Raw genomic sequence first — 8715 nt, forward strand, 5'->3', positions numbered from 1 at the left:
TCTGGAGTGAAAACAAGGCCTTCAGAGCAGATAGTGCTACCTGTCGAAGCAGATCTCTTGTTGGGTCCCGATAGCTCCTCAGAGATAGATGACCAGTCCTATTCCCCCACTGAGGTGTATGCTCTAACTTGGCATGGTTATACTGCTTATAGCATGCATACGGTGTCTTGCATTGCATAGTTTAGACATCATATACACAATATTCAACACCATGTTCTCAGTTCAGACATCATATCGAATGCCCTCTGTTTAGCATATAAATCACATATGTGAATTAAATGATGCGATCCGGATTACTTAGATAACATGTAGGTGAATTATGTCATGCGATCCTGTTTAGTTATTCATCATATCTTTGAATTATGTTATGTTGTGCTATCCAGTTTAGATAGACATCATATATGTGAAATTATGTCGTGCTATCCGTTTTAGTTAAACAATATACATGTCAACTATTTCATGCCCTCTTTTTTCCACACTATCTATTGCATCTGTCTCTCATACAATGTCTGTACATTCAACTATGTTTCCTGTTTATCAGCCATTTGAATTGGAGCGGGTGATGCCATTATCTAGCGGACTAAAAACACAGTCTTCAAATAAAATAGTGCTACATCTTGGTGGAGATAGCACCCCGGTTGTACATGCACAAGAACCAGCCCTACCACACATAACCCAAACTCTCGCAGATTGTACCCCTACTACGATGGACAGAGAACCAGCTTCACACAATCTAACCCCAACCCCAGCCGATAGTAACCCAGTTCATGTTGACACATCACCATCTCCACCACAGATCTCCCAAACAAGAGCAGTTAGTAAGGCAGCTCCAGTGCCCAAAGGGCCAGTACTATCACGGCGAACCCCAACTCCACCAGTTAGTACGCCTATTCCTGTGGAGGAAGCACAACCAGCTAGTCTTAGTTTAGCATCTATCGCATTTGATGTTGTTAAATCATATGTGTGTATCTTCCCATCTTGGAAATATTATACTGAAGATGAAGGAAAATGCCAGTTGCAGGTGTTTGTCCAGGAGTTATGTGTAAGTAATGTTATTCACAGCAAATTTTCCCATTTTTCTCTATAGAGAAGGACCAATTTGGAAACTCGTGATGAGGTAACCTATGCTAATACCTCTGCTATCTTCAAGAATGCTTGGTGGCAGTATTCGAATTACCTAAAGAAAACGTACTTCACCGGCAAAGAAAGTCATCAAATTCCCTTACGTTCTCCTGAGACACATTTACTAGATGATGACTGGGAACGCCTTGTTCTGTACTGGTCCCGAACCAAGAATGTGGTAAGGTCTACGAGCTCATTTTCTATTTTTAAGTATTATATTCTTGCGTCTTACTGTACTCTGTTCATGTAGAACAAGTGCCTAAACCTGAAGAACAATTGTTCTAATTTAAGATTCCATTGCTACCATAGGAAATAGATATATGTTTGTTTGATGCTTTTATTATGTACTAGTACTTGGCAATAGAAGACTTGGTAGTTTAATCCTGTCCACCTTACTAATGAATTGGTTCACCGAACTGAGTTTCATATACTAGTACAAGCTAAACTTGTTATGTGCCTGCTTGTTTCTTCTTTTAGAATGCTGACAGAATATTGGGGAAGAGTGCCTTATTAAGCAATGGTAAAGGAAGTAATACAGACAATGTTCAGGATAGTGACACATCCTGTCTTGGTTTAGTGTTGGAGTTATTGGCCACTACCGCTTGCATAAGCTATTCAAACTCACTGCCTGAATCAGTTTGGTTTCTTGAGTCTCAACTACAAGCTGAAAGACATCGATTAACTGTGATGCGTCAAGAAGCGGAAGGACTGCGGAAGTCCCTGGAGCATTAAGATGCATACTTTCTGGTGCAACAGCAAGCGTTGGAGGATTTTAGCGCCAAACGGGACAAAGCTAATCAGCTTGCTAAGCTTATTGCCAGCATGGTGGATACCCAGGATAACGTTTCTTGAGCTCTTCTGAAGTTGTTTCAGTTATGCTCTTTTTTCCTGCCGCGTTTATTTGCACTGGTGGCCAATTTTGACGGCCAGTGTATATGATATGTTGTTTTGTTCCCTATATTTGCACTGGTGGCGAACTTTGATGCCCAGTGGATGTAATATGTGTAATAGCCGTGATAGCCTAGCGTTAGTTGCTTGCTTATTTATTTCCTTGTTGTCTTGTTTATTTGTTTGCTTGTAGTCATTGCAGTTCTTTTTCTGCGGTTAACTAGTGGCTGCAATAACCTATTTTTTAAAACTAGGCCACAATAACCATGGGCTAATATTTACTGTAGCGACACTGGGCCTTCTACGGGCCGTAGAAACAGTAGGCCTTCTATGGGCCGTAGAAACAATGGGCCTTCTACGGGCCGTATCATCAATGGGCCTTATACAGGCCGTATGATCGATTGGCCAAACATGGGCCAATAACAGGCCGCATTATGGCCGTAAACGGGCTAGAGTTGGAATCGTCCGTTCATGGGCCGACCGTAATGGGCCATCGTTAATAGGCCGTATTTGATGACGCTATGAAAACGACCCAACGTATTAATGGACCATAAACGGGCCGACTGTAACCATGAGCTGAATTTGGCCCACAAGAAGAAAATGACAGTAACGGGCCGTAAGTAAACGAATGCTGGAAATGAGCCCAAGAATAAATGGGCTCTGAGAAGGCCGAAAGATAACATGGGCTGGAAACGGCCTAATGGCCTAACGGGGCGTTAATGGGTATAAAGTGATACACTATTCATTACGGGCCAGTTTCACCACGGGCCGTTAATGGGTGTAAAGTGATACACTTTTCATTACGGGCCAGTTTCACCACGGGACGCTAATAGGCCAAGAGTTACATAGGGCCTTATATGGGCCGAAAGACGTCATGGGCCATACATGGGCCTGAAGTGAAAACGGGCTGGAATCATATTGGATGGTCCAGATGACGCTACTGGGCCTAATTTGGATAGGGCGTAACGGGCCTTGGGTTAGCGAGCTGTAAATGGGCTATATGCGAATAGGCCGTTAACAGGCTTTCCATGGGCCGGCCCGCCACCTTTTGACAAAGTCAAACGGGCCAGCCTTTTCACAGGAATGGGCCTCTGTTGGGCCGTGCCATGTGTCGACGTATCATAGGCGCCTATCTGACCCACTGACGAGCTAACACGTGTTTCGTCCGGCCAATAAGAATTTTACACATGGAAATTTCCCATTGGTCGGGGCTGTTAACGGGTTATCGGATCCAAAACCCAACCTGATAGCTTAACGGCGTTCCATTACGGTGGATGCCACGTGTCGGTCACCCTTGACGAAAGCACTTCTGTGACGCGCGATTTATCGTCATGGAAGTGGACACTTCCGTGATGATAACTTTGGTAATGTCATGGAACACTTCTATGACATCACATGTATGACTATCTTGATTCTGTCATAAATTTGTCATGGATGTACATGCATGACAAAAAAAGCGACCTACTATGACAAACACGTATCATCACGGAAGTGCATTTTTTTGTAGTGTGAGCCATGGTAGTTGCTACAGCCCGGTTTACCCGAGTCCTGTTAGCCCAGTTGCTACTGCTCTGGAACACTTAGACTCGCCGGCATGTGCCCTTCTTCGATCATGTGTCTGTCCCTTCGGGGAAATGTCACGCGGTGTCTTTCGGAGTCCTGTTAGCCTGCTACGGCCCGGATTCCTGGAGTCCTGCTAGCCCAGTTGCTATATCCCGAATTCACTCGCTGATGACCGACACGTTCATTGTTGGATCATGTATGCCTATCCCTATAAGTTAGTGCCACTTTGGGTTCACGACTAGTCATGTCGGCCCGTATTCTCTGTCATATGGATGCTAGTGACGCTATCATATACGTGAGCCAAAAGGCGCAAACGGTCCCGAGCCAGGTAAGGTTGCACCCATGGGGATACCGTGCGTGAGGCCGCAAAGTGATATGATGTGTTACATGCTATATCAATGTGGCTTAGGATCGGGGTCCTGACAGCTTTGGTATCAGAGCCTGACTGCCTGTAGGATTACCAAGGCAAACTGGTCGAAGTTGAGTCTAGAAATGCTTTAGTTATATAAGGGAATTGATTGTGGATGGGAACGTAAGGCTCTGTTTACTCCTTTACCTTATGCCCTTCTGATCTGAGTCAACCTCTTCTTCTCTGCGGGGATTAAGAACTAGGCTCCGCATCTTTCTATCAGGATCACGTGTTGCTAATTCATAGACTTATAGAATATATGGATTCAAGTCTCAGTTCAGTTCTAGTACCTCCGTGTGTTGGTAGTTGATCTCAGAACCTTGATATTGTGATGTTAAGTGGTTATGCCACCATTTTGCAGGATTTCTCAACTTTTGAGCATTTATAGCCATTATGCTATCAGAGTCATCCAAGGTTTCAAAATAGTCTGATGCATTTGCAAATCCTTTCTTTCCGTTCCCGATGTTTCTTTGGGCCAGTTTGACCACACTAATCGGTGAGTTGAGGTACTCTATTGCCTCAACATATATGTTGGAGCTATTATTATGACCCTAGTGATGAGGACATCAATACCATTGTTACACCCACATCCCCTGCTGCTATACATAATAGACCAATTACTAGAGCTCGCGCACGCCAATTAAATTATCAGGTACTTTCATTTCTTGGTAATGATTCTAATGTTCATGAGAATATGATTATGCCTAAATTGGATAGATTTGTTTTGCTTACAAACGAAGGATCTGGCATGGATAAGAGGGATGAACACTGGAGCAAAACCAAGCATAGAGATGATGGCATGCGCAAGGGGATCAAGAATGGAGTTACAAGTGATGATGTCAGGACTTTGAAGCCACCATAAGGAGTGCATGAAGCCTTGGACGAAATATACAAGATGCTACTTCATAAATTTCGTCCAGAGGCTATTGTAGGTGCTGCATCACCTTATTATTGGACCAGGCCCATGTATTTTCAAAATACTTAAGTATAGGTTGTTTTTAGAGTCTGTATGTGTGGGGAAACAAGAGTTAGGGTTGGTTTCGGACCCCTCCTCCAAGGGCCACGAAATTCCCCCCTCTTCCTCCATATATATAGCCCTTAGGGCGTCGTTTAGACTTTGGGTTTTGTTTAGATTAAAATTTCACCATAGCTGCAACTTCGCGTACTTCGTTTGTGTCCAACGACCAGACCAAGACGTCACCACCTTCATTAATAAGGCTTTACCCTTTTATTCGCAATATCCAGATTGAAATCTCAGTTTCTTGTTTGTTCTTTGTTTGCTCGCAGGAAATAGACCCTCGTGGTCAAGTTGATTGTGCTCTGGCGTGGTCAATAACCCTCGGAAGTTGGTTTAGCGATTGCTAAGGTGCGACGTCTTTGCACGTTCGTAGTCGATCGTTAAGGTCGACTCCCACAGAAAACGATAGCCACCATCTCATCGAAACATCGGGACACCCTCGCCTCTATCAAGTGGTATCAGATTTCCAGGTTACTCGGTGAGATTTTACAGCTTTTCATAGTTTAGATCGAGTCTGTTCTTTATACCTACAATCCACGAAAAAAGCCAAAAAAATTAGGGTTAGTTCATCATATCCGAACCAATTTGATCCTTTGTATAGTCTTTTTAGAGTTCTGCTTTGTTGAATTTGCGGTTGCATCATCGTGTCGAGTTGCTGGTCTTAGCGTCTAGTCCCTTAGAATTCGAGTTCTGTTCACAGATTGTCACGCCACCACTGCACCATTGTCATCATCTTTGCCATATACCACCACCCCACCATATACATCGCCGCTGCCATATACAACCACCAATCCGACTCCACATATACCATCGCCATATACCACCACCAATCCAAGTCCACATATACCATCGCCATATACAACCACCAATCCGAGTCTGCATATACCATCGCCATATACCACCACCAATCCGAGTCCAGATATACCATCACCATATACAACCACCAGTCCGAGTTCCACCAGATTCATCACCGCCACCAGTACGAGTTCCACCAGATTCATCTCCGCCACCAGTCCTATTCTGACTCCAGTATTTGTTGCTTTGTTTTCGGTTTCCAGATCACGCGATACTTCGAGTTGTGACCAAGTTGGACTCCCCAACTTTCATGCTACCCACAGTAGAAAAATAGTTCCAAACTCAAAAAAAATTAAGTCTGGAAAATTCTGGCTAGGCAGTTTTGAGACTATTTGTAGACTTTTTCAAAAAAAAATTGTTGGGGAGCAAAAAAAAGAGGAAAAAGTGCAAAAAAAGAGAAAAAATTCAGAGCATGCTCCTCCCTTATTTAAGTGCAGCGTCGTGATTTTGTTAGTGTTCTAGGCTCGCGTCTCTAGCACGGTCTAACCTAGGACCAGCACAGTACTGTCGTTGAGCGTTTATTCAACTTTGCATCTCTGAATTGATTATTGTTGACCCTTTTTGCTAGCACATTATAAGCCTTCCAGGATCCACATACATCTACGTCATGCGTTTGACTCTCCCTGGTAATCGCTCTATCCAAGCTTTGTGAGTTTTGACTACGACGGTTGCCGATCACCGCCTGCTGCTGGGTAAGAACTGGTAAGAATTTGAGATTTTCTTGACGGATTTGTGACACCCGCCACCACCTCTTGTTAGTAGTCTGTAGGATCATATTCTTGTGTGTTTCTATTGCTGCTAACCATGACAGGATCACAAGCCGACGAGACTAACTGGGAGAACATGACGAATAAGGAGTTGCATGATAAGTTTCAGCAAATGATGAGTGGACAGGTGCAAGATGTGCTAAACAGATTTGAAGAGGCCATGGAGAAGATATATGGCATGGAGAAGACATTCGAAACAAAGCTCGATAACAAGTTTCATGAATTGCTTGCGTGTCTTCCACCACCACCACTGGCTGCACATAACGCACCTCTACAACAACAACAACAACAACAACAACAACAACAACGACGACGACTACCTCCAAGTCACGAAACAGCCCTCCACCGAGCGAGCCGTCTCCCTCTTGCGCCTGGCCAAACTGTTGGTGCCACAGTTGATACTTCTGTGGCTCCTACTGCTGATGCGGAGGAGGATGATTTTGCGGGAGATTCCGAGGATGAGGTTGATCAAAATCAGAACTACGTGCAACCACCAGCACCACAACCACCAGGTCGTCCATATGCAAATAATGGTAATGGTAGGGCTCCCCCTCAGGTACGAGATCATGACCATCTCCCTAAACTGAAATTGAATATTCCACCATTTGAGGGTAGATATGTTCCTGATATATATCTTACTTGGGAGTTAGAAACTGAACAACGTTTTACATGTTTACAATATCCCGAGGAGAGACGTGTTCCTGCTGCTGTTTGTGCTTTCACTAGTTTTGCATGTCTTTGGTGGTCTGAACATTGTAGATTATATCCTATTCCAGCTACTTGGGCTGCTTTGAAAAGCTGCTATGCGTACTCGTTGGGTTCCACCATATTATCAGCGTGAATTACTTCAAAAATAGTAGCGTTCAGGACAAGGAAAAAATTCTGTAGAAGAATATTATCAGGAATTACAAACTGGCATGATTAGATGTGGTATTATTGAGGAGAATGAAGCTATGCTTGCACATTTTATGGGTGGATTAAATAGAGAGATTCAGGCCATTCTAGAGTATAAGGATTATACTAATATCACTCATTTATTCCATCTTGCTTGTAAAGCTGAACGTGAAGTGCAGGATCGACAGGCATTGGCATGAACTAACATTTCTGCAAGTCGATCTTCATCATGGACACTGTCGTGGGTTTGTCACAGCAGATGTCCTTGTGAAAGGACTTAGTCGTGGAGCCATCGCAACGGGTTAGCTTAAAGGGGTTAAACCGGACAAGGGGACACAAGGAGTTTATACTAGTTCGGCCCCTTCGATGAAGGTAAAGGCCAACGTCTAGTTGTGATTGGTATTGCTAGTGTTTCAAAAGCCAGGGAGCAAATCCGCTTTGTCTGACTCTCGAGTTGTTGTCTGTCCCTAAACCGCTGCCGAGTCGTCCCTTTATATACATAGGTTGACGCCCGCCGGTTTACAGTCCCGAAGCCGTCTCATAAACATGTCCGGTTCAGTCCCTACACTTCCTATCTTACAATGCAAGTTACATAATTAGGTCGGTTTACATCTACAGGCCTTAACTCGCCTCTGGGCCTTGGGACTACATAAAGCGCCATCTTTCTTATATCTTCATGGGCTTCTAATCTTTGTAAAGCTAACCTGGCTACTCCTGGCCGGTTTACGTCAGTAGTAATATCCCCAACATTAGGCCCCAGATTGGTTTGAACTTGTTCATGTCAATCTTCAATACTTAGAAAAATTCCTCCCTTGCATCTTCACCTTGATCTTGTAAACCGTTGTGACGTCACACTCTAGAATCATGATAAAACGCCCTGACGTCATCTATCCGTTGAAGCTGAGGATTGCCTTCGTTAATGCATATCCACTCATCGAAGCGACACCATTATTAACTATCCGTTTTTGAGCTCCTCGATTCCCGCACTTGTCGCCTTATCGCTTCGCCTTATCAATAGGGTCACGGGTCCTTATCATTTTTTCCCTTCGTCTCGTTCGCTTCTTCTTCCTCCTCGTGACACCTCCGCACCTGAGCGCCGCCGCCATCGTCAAGCCTCGCCTCTGCTTCGACAAAGGCTGTTGCATCAACCTGGCTGTTACCAGAGAGCTGCGACGTTCCTCCGTTGCTTCAACAGTCAC

Source organism: Triticum aestivum, chromosome 3A (assembly GCF_018294505.1).
Source record: "Triticum aestivum cultivar Chinese Spring chromosome 3A, IWGSC CS RefSeq v2.1, whole genome shotgun sequence".
NCBI classification, from domain to species: Eukaryota; Viridiplantae; Streptophyta; class Magnoliopsida; order Poales; family Poaceae; genus Triticum; species Triticum aestivum.